The sequence below is a fragment of the Pelodiscus sinensis genome, chromosome 2 (genome assembly GCF_049634645.1).
Source record: "Pelodiscus sinensis isolate JC-2024 chromosome 2, ASM4963464v1, whole genome shotgun sequence".
Taxonomy (NCBI): domain Eukaryota; kingdom Metazoa; phylum Chordata; order Testudines; family Trionychidae; genus Pelodiscus; species Pelodiscus sinensis.
In genome coordinates this window covers 169,920,076-169,935,666 of record NC_134712.1, presented here as the reverse complement: position 1 = coordinate 169,935,666, position 15,591 = coordinate 169,920,076, and the positions used below count along the sequence as shown (strand labels likewise).

Sequence of the window (15,591 nt, the reverse complement as noted above, 5' to 3'; positions counted from 1 at the left end):
GAAATTTGTGGACTTATGGTAGCTATCATGGAAAACTCATTAAGCCTAAGTGAGTTTCCAAAAGACTAAAAGCGAGTTAATCTGGTGCCGGTGATTAAAAACGAATCTCAGCACTTCAGCCCCATCAGCACTAGTGTTCATAAAATAATTTAATCCAGATTGAGGAACTGGATGAGGGAATATCTATGAAGGACATACTGCATCTTACCTGCATTGTATAGAATTTCCCAAATTACACTCTAAACTTGATGATGATGACAAAACAACGAACAGTGCTTCTTTGGATGTCCAGAAACTGTTCCCGCTCATTACATTTATGTGTTCCCTAATCACATCAAAGAACTGAGGTGAGACAGGACAATGAATAAAGATTTGCTGATGCACAAAAACTACTCTTTGCAGCAGGGACTGCCCACTCTTCTGATTATGGGTGTGTACAGCACTGTGCACAGGGAGGCCCTTAGCCTTGCATGAGGTCTTGGAAGATTAGACTATAAAATACATAATAAAAACTGAAAGAACTTCAAGAATCTGCAAAGCCCAAATCCAGCAAGATACTTAAGTACTGCAAAACTTGATGCTTACTAGTCTCATTAAATTTAATAGGACTACTCATGTACTTAAAGTTATCCATCTTGCTGGATAAGGACTGGGGCGGGGGAGAGATTGTTACAGGTGTGCAAGTGGAAAAACAAGTGTATGTAAGATTGTGTATGTGAATGCATGTGTGTGTATAAGAGAGAGTTTTGCTTTTTGTTGGCTCAGAATAGCTCAGTTTCACTACAGTACAATAGAGATCATAATACCTCCATGCCTTACAGTTTGCTCTGAGGATAAATACATTAGCTTTTGTGGTGCATCCAAATATTACTCTAATGGGACCTATGTAAGCATCCAGATATTTCTAAGTAGAGAAAGTCATTTGGCTGTTGTTGGTTCCCATGATCAATGGTTTTCATAGGTCTAAAAAGTCACTCTAAGAACAGTTTCAACACATACCTGTCAGCGAAGGTCTTCTAGACATACTTGACCCGCCTTAGCACAGGGGGCTGGACTAGACCTCAGGAGGTCCCTTTCAGCCCTACATTTTCATGAGTCTATATATTGCCTCTCTGGACCTGTTTACTGTATATCTGAAACACATGAGAAGCAGTGTGTTTAGCCTTTGGCTATCATATAAATAGTGTGTTAAGCAGAGGTTTATGTTTCAAAATTCAGTGACAAACATTCACTGCTTCCAATAATCCAGCACCACAGAAATGATTAACCCAATATTTACAGCATTCTGTTTCATTTTAAAACATTCCAGCTGCAATTAACAATGTTTCTCAGGTACTGTTGCAACTGTCTCTAGAAAGTATTTATGCCACAGGGACCTTATCTTTGACTGAAGCAGCATGTTTTGTTCCTAACACAAATATTTAACTGAGGCTCTGGAATGCCTTTCTATAATCTGTACCCAGTTATGTTGATATATTAATAATGAAATTGTAGCTCTCCAAGATAGTAATGAGTGTAGAAATGGGACTGGAATCAGAATCCTCTAATGCAAGAAATGCTGCTTGGTCAGCTGGACACAGAAGGTACATCACTGATTTGAGCAGGAACATGACTGTACCATAATGATAATGACTTACATTATATTTACATAGTGCCTTGCACTCAGAAATGGCTTTATAAACAGCCTCTCAGTCCAGCCCTGCATAGTGCTGAGTATGGGATACAAGATGCTGAGCAGCCTGAACTTCCAGAGAGATTATGTGCATCAACAATTAGCAGTAAGAGCTATGTTGATTAATCAGTTCCTGGTAATGAAATCCAATTCATTACATAAAACCCTAGTGTTTGGACTGAGTTGTGAGTGGCTGAGGAAGTAAAAGTCTCACTAGTGCAGGGCCACAGAGTACGCTACTTACTGCACAGAACACCCACCAGATGTGTAAGTAACTGGTACCCCTGGATCACCATAAACATGGGTCTATGCCCCCTCCCTTATCCTTCTCTAACCCACTCACAATGGGCCCTTCAGAGAGACTTTTTTTCTACTTCATGTAGGTGGATTGCAGACCCCTCTGTGTACTCACTTAACCAGCAGTCCCTAGCACAGACTTCATAAGGGGTGTAAATGTTACAGAGGCCTTTCCAGTGCCCCGCCACACTTGGCTGAATTTCACCTGAAGTGAATAATGAATGCATGAAATGACTTGGAAATAAGTGTGTATATCGCAGGCAGAAATTCATTATAAAATAAACATTGTTTCCTCCCTACCATGATGACAGCACATTTTAAACTTCTCAGAGGTGGGGGGGTTTTTTCTTTTATTTTTTTTAATAGAAGCACTGGAAACATGGAAGCTTGGAAATATGGTTAGAAAGGCAAACAGGAGTTCAAATCTTGATTTGTGCAGAGCAGGCTGAAGAACAATTGTGGCCCAGGAACTTTGAGTAACCGTTGGTAATTTGGGATTCAGACAACTTTGGAAGGCAAAGTCTTTTGATTCCTCAGTGGTAACAGACCAAGTGTTTTCTACATCATAATACAGGAGACTGAATAGCTAAGAGAAAAGCAGTGCTTACTGCGGTTTTGTTACATTATACAGAGTGCTAGCAAGAAAAATCTTCTGGCACTCTACAGTTCACTGAAGCTTTTTTCCAGACCCTAATCTTCTTTTATTCTCCATGCATGAGTGGTCAGATGGAACTGATAGATCTGTTATCACATGCAAAGGGTCTGGCTTAGAGTTATTGACTGATAACTCACTCTGATTGCCCTTTTCCTATGCACCCGGGTGACAGCTGAGATCAGATGAGGGGTTCTTGCTTACAGAACCTAGGTTTGACTGTCTAGAATCTGGTGGAAGGACATTTGCCTGACATTCTCGGTCTCATCCTTTTTTCCTCCCATCAGGCCAACAGAACCTAAGTTAGATGATATTTAAGGCAGATTATCAGGCTCATGTAAAGAATTGTTTCCCGGGGTGAGAATTTAATACAGTTACTGTTTGCCAATAATTTATGTCCATTATTTTAATTCCTGTGCCTGCTCTCAGAGATCAATGATGGATGCATATAACTAATATAAAAGGTGCCTGAGGATTGTATTACTTTGCATCCAGAAGGGGACCTAAATAACATCTGCAGCAGCAAGACAACGTGCAGGTGCATGAAAGTACATGAGCAGAAAGTGTGTACTTTTTTGTGTGCTCAGGAAATGGTTCAATGGTTCAACATTGAGTTAAAAACACCCTCTCAATAAATGATGTTGAGAAGTAGACTGTTAACAAGGGAGGGGATGAGGGTGTTTTTCCATTTTGAATGTTCTGTGGCATGCTCCTTCCAGTCTCAGAGGATTAGTGCAATAATGGATCTTTCAGGTGACAAATGCCTGGAAATAATGCAAGACAGGCCCAACAAGGACAATAACTGAACACCACTAGTCATCACCTACAGCGCCCAGCTTAAATCCCTCCAGTGCATCATTGACAATCTACAACCTGTCCTAGAAAACAATCCCTCACTCTCACAGGCCTTCTGAGACAGGCCAGTCCTCATCTACAAACAGCCTCCTAACCTGAAGCAAATTCTTTCCAGCAAGCCACACATCACACCTCAGATACTCTCACCCAGGAACCCACCCATGCAATAAACCCTGTTGCCAGCTCTGTCCACACATCTATACTAGTGACACCAACACAGGACCTAACCACATAAGCCACCACATCAGAGGCTCATACAACTGCCGCTGTGATCTGTGCCATCCAGTGCCAGCAGTGCCCCTCTGCAATGTACATTGGTCAAGCCAGACAGTCTCTACAACAAAAGATAAATGGACATAAAACCGATACTAGAAATGGCAACACACAGAAACCTGTAGGGGAATATTTTAACCTGCCTGGGCACTCATTAATGGATTTAAAAGTAGCCGTTCTTCTACAAAGGAATTTCAGAAGCCAGCTACAGAGAGAGAGTGTGGAATTGACCTTCATATGCAAATTTGACACCATCTTCTTTTGCCTGAACAAAGACTTGAACTGAATGGCACATAGAAAACCAATTTCCTTAAAAAGTATTCAACACCTCATTGACAACGAAAACTAAGGAATGGACACTTCCAGCCCACTCAATTAGCCTCATTAGCATCAGGACTACACTTGAAAGGTAATTTCTTTTCTCCCTCTCCCTTCTTACTCTGAGGGGCCCCTTTTTTTCCTCCATTCAAGCTCATCTAAGCACTGGTCTACACTAGGGAGTTATTTTGAAATAATTCCTCTTATTTCAAAATAACAAGCGGAGCATTCACACTACCAAGCCCGTTATTTTAATGGGCTGGTTATTTCAAAATAACTCCTCTTGCTTTTCACAAGGAAAAATGGTTATTTCAAAATTGTTATTTCAAAATAGTGTTAGGGTACGTCTACTCTTGCTCCCTATCTCGAGATAGGGATGCAAATATATTGTACCGAAATTGCTAATGAAGCACAGGATTTAAATATCCCATGCCTAGTTAGCATAATCGCGTGCGACTGCAATTTTGAAATCACATTATTGTGAAATAAAACACCCCGTGCAGCAGCATTATTTCGAGAGAAAACCCTTCTCTCGAAATAACTGTTAAACTTCATTGTATGTGGAGTAACAGTTAACAGTTATTTCGAGAGAAGGGTTTTCTCTCAAAATAATGCTGCTACCTGGGGCATTTTATTTCGCAATAATGCGATTTCAAAATGGCGGCCGGACGCAATTATGCTAACTAAACATGGGATATTTAAATCCCACACTTCATTAGCAATTTCGGTACACTACATTTGCATCCCTATCTTGAGATAGGGAGCAAGTGTAGACATACCCTAAGTGTGAATGCCCAGCTTCTGCTATCTTGAAATAATTGGCCTCCAGAGGCCTCTTACAGCTGCACTTGTGGCCGCTCTGGCCACACCCCAGACAACTCCAATGCACCACTTCTCCTGCAGAGTTTAAAGCTGCAGGCAGAAGGGAAAATGCTTGTGACACCAGGACAGCCCTGCCAGACCCACGCCACACAGCACCCTTTGTTGGAGCCATCATCCCCCAGCACGCCCTCTGCACCCCACAGCTGCCAGCACTTCTGCCACACCCTCTGATGCCTCTGGCCAGGCACAAAAGAGGGCACTGGCCTGGACTAGTGCAGAGATCCTGGACCTCACTAAGGTCTGGGAGGAGGAGACCAATATCCAGGATCTCCGCACCAGGAGGAGGAATGCCGACGTGTATGACTGGATGGCTGCCAGCCTGGTAGAGAAAGGACACATGCGGACGCTCAGCCAGGTCTGCATGAAAAATCAAAGAACTCCGGCAGGCCTGCACTAATGCCAGAGAGCAAAATTCTCACTCTGCCACTTCTATGAGATGCCATCCTGGGAGCAGGGCCATTCACCTCCCACCCACCATCATTGTTGACTCTGGCCAGTTCACATCTGGCATCAGCCTCCACGAGGGGAGGATTGTGGAGGAGGATGAGGTAGACAAGGAGGAGGAGGAGCAGGCCAGCCAGGACACCATGACTGCCAGCCAGGAGCTGATCCTCAGCCTGGAACCAGACCCTCCCCCACTCTCAGGATGTCTCCCAGAGCTTGGACAATCCCAGGAAAGGCACTGCAGGTGAGTTCTATAACATTCCCCATGCACATGTGTGGGCAGGAGACCGGCTGCGAGGGGCTGCGTGCTCCTTGCTTGGCCTTTTCGGTCTGGGAGGGGTGCACAGCTGCCAGTGTACAGGGGTAGACATGGATCACCAGACCAGAGCGCTCAGCTCCATGACACGCTCACACAGGAACCTCGCGCCTTCTCACCAGGTTCCTGGAGAAGCCTGCCTCATTCCAATCTCATGGTGAGACACCTTCCCATGACAAGCCACCACTAAGGAGGCTGGGGTCATGGAACCATACAACAGTGCCACACAGGGCCCAGGGTCATGCCCACACTCAGGAAGCATCCACTCCCGATCAAGCACAGCAATGCAGAGGAGACTGATCCCCTGCATGGGAACCTACCAGGGAGAGGAAGAGGAGGGGAACCCAGTAGCACTTTCCCTGGCAAGCAGCCTTTGCTGCTCTCTCTCTCTCACACACACACACACGACAAGGATAAACGTTCTCCCTCTGCGGGACATCACCAATGCCGAACACATCATGTGCAGGACACAGGAGAAAGCCGAGACATCCCTTCCCCTGCCTCTTGCTCACAGGCTCCTGGCCTGGCCGGCACTTTCCCATGCCTGCTTGTCCCTGGCCCATGAGGGTTGCAATGTTCCCCTGGGACATCGGTACCCGTGCAGGAAAGGGCCCAATGTGTAAGCAACATATGGCCTTGCTCGAAGCACATTGCAATAGTCTAACTGAGACGTTTGGTGTCGGCTCAGAGATGAGGGCTAGGCTTCATGCAGTGTCTCCTGGAATGAATGCCCTTTTCACTTTTCTTCACAGCTGGGCCAGCTGCGAGCATCACACATCCACCACCTCCAACACCATCTACGCGACTCCACGGGATCCACTGCAGAAAGTGCACCAGGGAAGACCAAACGGCCGCAGGACCAAATGACCTGCCTCTGGTCCCTCGTCCAGGGGTTCAATGAGGAGAACTGGGAGCAGACCGCCGACCACAAGGAGTGCTGGGCTGACTGTGACCATGTGGGAGCAGCTGTGGGAGCAGCTGTTGCAGCAGCATGAGGCCATGTGCTCCTCCATAACATCTGTCATGGAGCGCATGGCCACGTGTATGGAGCAGGCCACCAGCCACCTCTCCACTTCCGCCCCCTTGTAAATCCTCATCCCCACAACTCCCTGTCCCCTCACCTGCCCTCCTGGCTTCTCCCCCTAGTCCCCACAGTGGTCACTGGGGCTCCTGAACACATGGCAGTGGGATCTCCCAGGCAGACAAAGCCTCCAGAGGTACCTGAGGCAGGCATGACTCCCAGCCCTATCCCTGAACCCCCAGCTCCATGTTATAAGTGCAGTGGTGTCTGCAAGGGCATGCGGCGTGAGTTTGGTATCCCACGAGGGGGGAGGCAGTGGAGAAGTGGCATGTGAGACATGGCTGGAGAGAGGAGCCCCTTTCAGCGCGAGTCTCAGCTAGCCTCAGCAAGAAGCTTCAGAAAGAGTCTGTGCTCCTGGAGTGCTTCCAGGAGCTTTAAATGGGATGCAGGCGCCAATCAGTGTTTCGATGCTGCCTTGTAGTGTGGAAGGACTAATTTCAAAATAAGTTATTTTGAAATAATTTCCTAGTGTAGCCATGCCCTCAGGTGCCACAGGACTACTCGTTGTTGGAAACAATGCAGTTTGCTGGGGTCCCATTTGCAGATTATCCATTGACTCTGCTCCTTTTGCTGGTAATGAAGAAGATAGCACAGACTCCCAGCCATTTTAAATTAGAGATAGAAAAGAGAAGGATAAACTTTCATTCAAAATATTACAGAAAGTTAGGGTACGTCTACACAGCAACATTATTTCTAAATAACTAGTGTTATTTCGAAATAACTTAGTCCGCGTCTACACACCAGGCAGTTATTTCAAAGTAATGTGGAAATACTGCCAAGCTGGAGGACTTCTTACTCCATATCCTGTAACCCTCATTGTATGAAGAGTAAGGGAAGTCGAAGGAAGAGTGCTCTATTTCAAAATAAGTGCAGTGTAGATCCTCCCAGTTTCAAAATAAGCTATTTTGAAATAAGCTATGCAACTGACGTAGCTCAATTTCCATAGCTTATTTTGAGTTAAACCCTGCTATGTAGATGCAGCCTTTACTGATGTAGCATTTTGGTTATATTGTTCATTAATACAACCCCATGGGCAATAGAACCCTAATTAAAATAGCAAAGAAAACACACACACAAAAAGTACATTTTTTTCATTTTATCTACACATACATACACCACACAGCTCTGCTTTTATAATTCCCTTCTGGGCCTGCAGTAACATACCCAAAGACTTACTGTCTGAACAGAAAGCTCATCATCACCGCAGTCATTGCTAAGGACCATTGCCTAACTGGAGACATTTCCATGCAGTCAGGAAGGGGGAAAAAAACGTAACATCTAACTGTTAAGAGGCATCACCAGTATAAGGTTCTTATTTACGGGATGCATTTCCTCACCTGTGTTAATAATTCTATCTAAATTATAAACATTTAAATCAATGTTTAGGGCCTGACATTGAAAACAATGGCAAAACTCCCATAAATTTCAATGAGAGAAGGTTAGGATCAATGTTCCCCTTAATTTTTTCCACTCACGTGTGGAATGAATTTTGTTATGTACACCAAGGCATGTGCAGATGTGCACCACCAGTAGAAACACCTCATGCCAGCTGTGGGTGCTCTGGTAATCAGCTGGGCAGCACCCAAAGCTCTCCTGGGTGGCCACCTAAGCATTCAGCTTACAAGGATCACTGGTTAAGATCGCTAGATTCTAATACTTTCCATCATGTCTCATTGCATTTTGCTCAGTTTGAGCAATTTGCCAACTGAGAAATTTCATTTTTTTTCTCTCGCTTTCACTTTTTAGTTTTCCTACACCAGGCCAGTGCTGTGGTATCTGGAGTCACAGCTCTGCAGGGAGAATGATTTAATTAAATTATTTTTAAAAATCCAACAACTATTCAGATTAGATGTTGTAAAGACCTATTTATTACCAACTCTAAATAAACTGGAGGCCTCAAATTAGCTGACATTGACCGTTTCAACTGCCTACAAACACGGAGCCCAATACTATAAGCACTTGGAACGCAGACAGTTAAGTGCCTGGCCTGCAGGCCTGGCCTTACCATGAGGTGAACTGAGGCAACCGCCTCAGGTGCCAGACTGTGGAGGGCCACCACTAGGACCCAGAGTGTAGAAAATTGTGTCTGCTGCTGGTGCATATGTATTCTCTCTGCTCTAGATGTACAGGGATGGTGGAGTGCCATGAGAGGAGTAGAACAGGAAGAAGGCAGAATTGAAACCTTTCAAAGTTTTGGCCCAAGCGAGGGGGTATGGGGGCGTCATTTGAGCTCCGCGCCTCAGGTGCCAAAATGTTGTGGGCTGGCCCGGGAACTCCTCATACCATCCAGCTTGGTAGATAAGAGCCAGGAGGGAGAAGAATTTTAGGATGCCACTGGTTTACATGCAACTATGCAGGTTTAAAATATTGTCCTTTGCAATATTCTGAACAAACAGGGCCCCCTGTGCCATCAGCCAAGCAATGGAATGACATTCAGATTTGTTCTTCTTCTGTCTCAGCCACCATGGATGGGTGGAAATATGAACCTCAAGGCACATAGACCAAAGGTCACAAGATGGGGTACAATGGACAATTATTCAAGAGGGGCTGCACAGGTAAGGTGTTGTAACAGGAAAACAAACCTTCTCTAGATGGAGAGAATTCATTTGAACCATGTCAGTAATGAGCAGAAGTAGATCCCACCTCATTATTGTTCAGTGGTCCAGGAGGAATGACTTAGCAATATCAGTTCAGTTCTGCCTTTGAAAAGCACTCTATTACTGCCCCATCCTTGAGAGATGCCTCCTGCAGAGAATGCACATGGACCGAGAATGAATGACCCTCTTGGCAGAGAAACAGGCTGGAAAGATGCTGGGAGGAAGCTTGTATCTTCACCGCCCATGTTGCCTTTGTAACGTGGATAAAGGACTCAAATCTCTAGTTCTGTCCCTTTGGAGACTATTCCCCTCCCCCACATCCCAAGGAAAGTGTCCTTGATGTTTAAATGTAGTTTCTTAGTGTTTTCCATTTTGGTATCTGGCCAACTGCCAGTTTTCTTTTTTCACATCCGAATGTTTAGTTCACACCCTGTGTTTGCTGATTCAATATTATGCAAATTTCTCCTAGAACAGTTTCTGCGTAATCCCAAGTAGGGTGGCCCAGGTGTTTGGTTTTGGACCAGAAAGTCCAGATGAAAAGGGAGCCTGATGGTGTCCAGTCAGATCTACTGACTGGACACCCGAAGCCAAGTTACTGGAATACAAGGGAGGGGCTCCTCCCATGTCATCTTCAGTAGAAGATAGACATGTCTGGTTCTGGAATAAGAAAGCTGTTCCAAAATAGCCTACAGATAGGCCACAATGCAATTCTAATCAACACAGAACCATGAGGTTCTCCAGGATTAAGGAAGTTCCATAATTCAGAAACTAGTCCCTATCCATTTCTATTGCATCTGTCACCACAGTATCTACACTCCGATCATTTCTGTTGCAATCCCTGGTCGAACTGGGCAAGCCATAAAACCTGAGAGCAGAGCCAAACCCAAGGTCTGCTTCACCTCTACGTGCTCAAACATCAGCCAGCACTTCAAAGCTAGCTCTAGGCATGTAAAATGCACTGAGACATATGAACATATGCCAAGGAATAATGCCAGTAATTATTTTCACTGGCTTGGTCCTCCTTGGCTTGACTACATCTGTTGGCCCAGAAACAGATCAGAGCCAGGCAATGAACTGCCCCGCCTTTAGTGGCTCCATTGCACAGCCAACTCATCTCACTGCATATCTGCTTTGACTTCGTGGGGCCAGGGTCTATGTCTGTAGTGACCACACACATCACAGTGCCACAGCAGATGCGGCCAGTACTTTTTTAGTACCCTCCTAACCCATTCTGGAGACTTGCAAGATTGGGGGAAGAAAACTAGAATTTCAGACCAAACAGTAAAACCTAAAAGAAAAGAAAAATAATCCCAAGACTGGAGTATTTAGCTGGTAGTCACAATTCTCCCTTTCATATTTCCATTACCCTGGCTTGTTTCTCTTCCCTTAGCTTAGTCAGTTAATCTTATCTGTTGCTATCTGCTGTGTCATTAACAGACTGGTACCTGGTGGTTTAAAAACCTGCGCATCTTGCTGGTCTAGTGCTTCAGAAAGGTTTAGATTTAAAAGACTATGGACATCTGGGTTGAATTCCACAAACATCTTCCCATAACCTGAGTAGAGAAGAGCAGTCGCATATTGGATAAAGCTGGCGTCTGAAAGTTTAGAGATTCTTGGGTAGTAGCTTAGTAAGATTTAACTTTTGCGTTTTGACTGTTACTTTCACGGAACCTGTTGACTTCTGGGCTTATGCTTTATGATTTCCTGGATATTTCTTTCCCTCTTTGCTACTGCTATGTGCCTGCCAGTGAACAGCTTTTGCTACAGATCTGACATCAGTTTCTCCAAATATACCTCCCTTTCCCTTAATCTCCACCCATAAGTAGTATGCATTTAAACCTAAAAGGATCAAAATCTTCCTTAGTGCCATTTTCTAAAAGCCACTTGCTTCTGCATTAAAAATATGCTGCCCTTTAAATGACATTGCCAGCCAGTCCCTGCTAGTGTGGCAACCTTGGCCTGGACCATGCTGCTCTTGCTGGGTTTTGTCAAGTCTCCTCTCTCTTCTGGGCCAACTTTAAGTTTCTGTTCCTGTGATGAACTCTTAGGCTGTGTCCAGACTCAAGGGTTTTTTCGAAAAAAGTAGCCTTTTTTCGAAAAAACTTCACTTGTGTCTAGACTACAGCCGCGTTCTTTCGAAATTAAATTGAAAGAACGCGTATTTTCTTTCGACGGCAGTAAAGCTAATTTCACGAGGAAGAACGCCTTTTTTCGAAAAACAGGGCGTTTTTGAAAGAGAGCATCCAGACTGCCTGGGTGCTTTCTTTTGAAAAAGCGGCTTGCTTTTTCGAAAGTACTGGTTGCAGTCTAGATGCTCTTTTTCGAAAGATTCTTTCGAAAAAGCCTCTTTCGAAAGAGGTGTGGGTAGTGTTGTGTGACTAGTTCTTGTGGAGAGTGATTACTGAAACAGAGGCAATGGTCTCAGTCAGTGTTCTGGTGGGTACAAAGAGCATAGTGTGGACCAGATAGACACAGACACTCAAGAGGGAACTATGGGGCCTTGCAGATGCCATAGGATCAAGATGTGTGAACGACAAGATAGCCCAAGAGGAAGCGCTGAAGGGATAGTGAGAGAAGGAGGCACCGTGCTTCCAGAAGCTCCTTAATGGCCAGAAAGAGACAGCCTGCTCCACTGGCTGGTTCAGAATGTATGCTTGTGAGTCAAGGCCCGCCTCCTTCCTGCTCCCTTTTGACTGGCCAGCCCCTCAGGAAACACTGTCAGGGAATTAACTGTGCCTCCTCTCAGCATGCAGGGTATAAGGCGGCAGCATCCTTCTCCTATCCCATTGGTCACTTACACCAGGAGCAGGCAGCATCTAGGCCTTTGTATTTTTGAAGTGTGTCAATTTTCTCTCGTCTATGAATACTGGAAGTGGCTAACATTGTCCATCTACAAGTCTCCCTGTTTACCAGATCTGTGAACAGCAAGAGGTAGAACACACAGGATGGTTCAGAACAGCCCCATTGTGCTAGGTACTGCACAAATATAGAGGAATGGACAGTCAGAACCTAAAGAACTTACAATCTCTAAATAAACAAATCAGAGAAAAAGTAGGAAGGAAAACAACAGGCCACAAAAACTAAGAGCTTTGCCCGAGGTCACAAAGTAGGTCAATGGCATTACCATTTCTGACTCATGGGTTAGTGCCCTAACCACTAGATGACACTGCCTCCCTATGCTGAAAAATGTACTGGGGGGTAACCTTTTAAAAAATGGAGAAAGAACAAAAAAGAACTTGGCCCTAAGAGGGTAATATTCATCTTAATGGCGTATCTTTCCAATAAGGTAATGAGTTGTTTTATTTTTTTTAAACAAAGGCTGAGAGGAATTTGCAGTGTTTGCTCTGAAATGACTTTTTTCCAGAGCTCATGTCAGCATATTTTAAGCAAGAAAAAAAATACTTTCCACTTATTCAGCTAAATATATATATTTATTTACTCTGCTTAGCACGGCCAGGCCGGCAAGGGCAAATGTTCAGCATGCTGTCTGGGGAATCAGGCATGCAGCCCTTATTACAGCTAACAGGCGATCTGGTACTTGGTATTTGCTCTCCCACCACTAACCTCTGCGTAAAATCAAATGCAAACATGGCACTCAAACATGGCATGAAACAGTCCGTTGAAAGTTCTCCTACTTTCTCTGGAACGGAAATAGTGCTTTGTGGTTAACAGCTTCGCCTTTAGCAAACACCCGCCGTGCTAAGGCTCTTCTCATTTCCACAAATCCTTGCTTTAAAATCCCCGAGGTCTGACTCTCGGGATACCAAGGAAACTCCAGTTCTGCAGGGAAATATTGCTATCTTGCTGCTAGTATCCACAAGAGTAAATGTCCATCTAATAGAAACTGAGGATGACAGGTGGCCTGCTAGAGAACAGCAACAATCTCCACTGCAAAAAATCTGCTGTCTTGGGGGTTTTCTCCCCATTGGTAAAAATCCTGGGTGCACAAAAGAAGGAAGGGGAAAGTCAACCATCCCTGTCCTTTTGTAACAGATCTAGGAGTAAACTACCAGTGCTTTTCTAGTTGGGCAAGACAACTTGCCCCATGCCCAGAGGAAAGCACGCTGTTTCCCCCTGAAGGAGTTACTCCCCTGCAGCACAAGTCAGTTCTAGGAGCACTTTGAAGAAAATTCTATCTATTGAATTTATTTTCTTTTTGCTCTGAGACAAACGGATCTTCAGTTTTACTTGTGGTGGACATTGCTACCTCAGGTGACAAGCAACAAAGACTTCCTAAAAGTATGCATTCCCTTGGGTAATAATATTTTAAGTCTGCTTTGGACCTCAGAGGTAGCATTCTGAATCTGGCTGTAGACTATCTACTGCCTCACAAGTTTAGACCAAGAGATAAGTGTAAAGATATTTACAAAGTAGACACAGAAATGTATCATAATCACAAATCCATTATTCCTTTTTTTCCTTGCGGCAGGTATTCTCTGGTTTTCTCCCTCCCCAAACCTTCAAAGGGTCTTCTTAATAGTGTTCCTCCCTGTAGCAAAGACAGCTGAATTCAGGTCCCTTCTAGAACCCAGCATCTTGAGCTAGTCAAAGAGGAGGCAACATGGCCAAGTAGATAGAGCACTGGACTGAGAGACTGGGACTGAGTTCTACCCTGGCACTTCCTAGACCTGTTATGGAGCCTTTGACAAATCACTTTGCCTCTCTGTGCCTCTGTTTCCCTTCACAACGCATGACTGACACATTCAGCATTTAGACTTTACGCTCCTGAGGGACTGTCTTCTGGGTATGTCTACAGGGCAGCTGGAAGTGTGCTTTCCAGTATGGATAGACAGCTGTGTGCTCGTTCTGCTCAAGTTACGGTGCATTTATATTGCAGGACTTAACTCAAAATAAGCTACGCAAATTGAGCTACGTCAATTGCATATCTTATTTTGAAAAGCTTATTTCAAAATAGGGAGTGTCTACACAGCACTTATTTCGAAATAGAGCACTCTTCCTCCAACTTACCTTACTCCCCGTACAATGAGGGTTACAGGAGTCGGAGTAAGAAGTCCTCCAGCTTGACACTATTTTGACACTATTTCGAAATAACTGTCTGCTGTGTAGACGTGGACTAAGTTATTTCGGAATAGCGCTAGTTATTTCTAAATAGTGTTGCAGTGTAGACATACCCTAGAGTGCTAAAACAACCATGATCACATGGGCAGTGGCTCAAGCAAGCCACCTGAGTAAAAACCTACCTGGACCCCCCAAGCCACTATCCCGGTGAAACTGTGATTGAAAGCACATTAGCTCAATCAGAGCTAGCATGTGTGTGGGAAGCATGCTGGGAAGCACCCCCCCCCCCCCAACTGCAGCATATATATATACACACCCTACCTGTTTGTTTGTACAGTGCCTAGCACAACGGAACCTTGATGACAGTGGAGGCCTCTAGATTACTACAACAAAAATAATAATAATTAGATCTCTAGTAAAGTGTTGCTTTTCACCCAATTTCCCCAGGTAGCTGCCTTTCTGGGAACAAGTCAGAGTACAGGGCTGGTACTATATTGGCAATATTGCCCAGTCAGCCATATGTAAATCCAAGCTTAGACAGGTTGCTGCATTGTACTGTGGAAAGATCTAAATACCATCATTTCAGGGAAGTATCTGCAATACAGTTTTGGAAAAATTAGCAGTGGTGGCAGCCACAGTGTTCCGACTGAGAAAATCTTCCCTTTTGATGTCCTCTGAACCTTCCTCAGGCACATGACTCTGATCTAGCAGATGTACGCTTCCCTTCCAGGGTTTAACATATCTAGTGTGTTTGTTATTTGCTCCAAATAAAAAGACCCCAGCATTTAAGCAACATTGCATGAATGGGACACTGTCTTTCTGGTCACCTCAACAACCTATTCCTCTGGCTAGGACTTTTTAACATATAAAAATGAAAAAATATTTTTCCATTTTGGGGATTCCCTCCATCAAATTCATTCTTAGCACACGCCAAACAAGAGAATATTTTAAGCAGAACCCCACACCAGAAGTCACATTCCAGTGGTCTTGAGAAATCACTTTCTTGTGGTAGTTAACAGAATCCTACTCTCAGAGATGTAAAGAATTTTTTTCCTTTGCCATAGTTTTCAAAGTGGTTGAGATACTGTATGCTACAGAACTGATCTTATTTTAGATTCTGATGTACCTCATGAGCTGTAAATCTTTGTTCTTCAGCAACTTAATCCCTGGCTCTAATCTTTCATC

The 15,591-nt window shown here is 44.4% G+C and overlaps 1 long non-coding RNA gene across 3 annotated transcripts in view; it reads right to left on the bottom strand.

The window, feature by feature from the left end:
• The window catches only part of LOC112546245 (uncharacterized), a 127,389-nt gene that overhangs the window by 56,065 nt on the left and 55,733 nt on the right, over window positions 1-15,591 (bottom strand). For 2 of the 3 annotated variants that reach the window (XR_012901883.1, XR_012901881.1), the window contains 2 exons: window positions 14,728-14,789; window positions 1,000-1,133 (listed from right to left, as the gene is read on the bottom strand). This is a non-coding gene — a long non-coding RNA (uncharacterized LOC112546245). The remainder of the gene's footprint in view (window positions 1-999; window positions 1,134-14,727; window positions 14,790-15,591) is intronic. The other variant, XR_012901882.1, reaches the window with a different exon arrangement.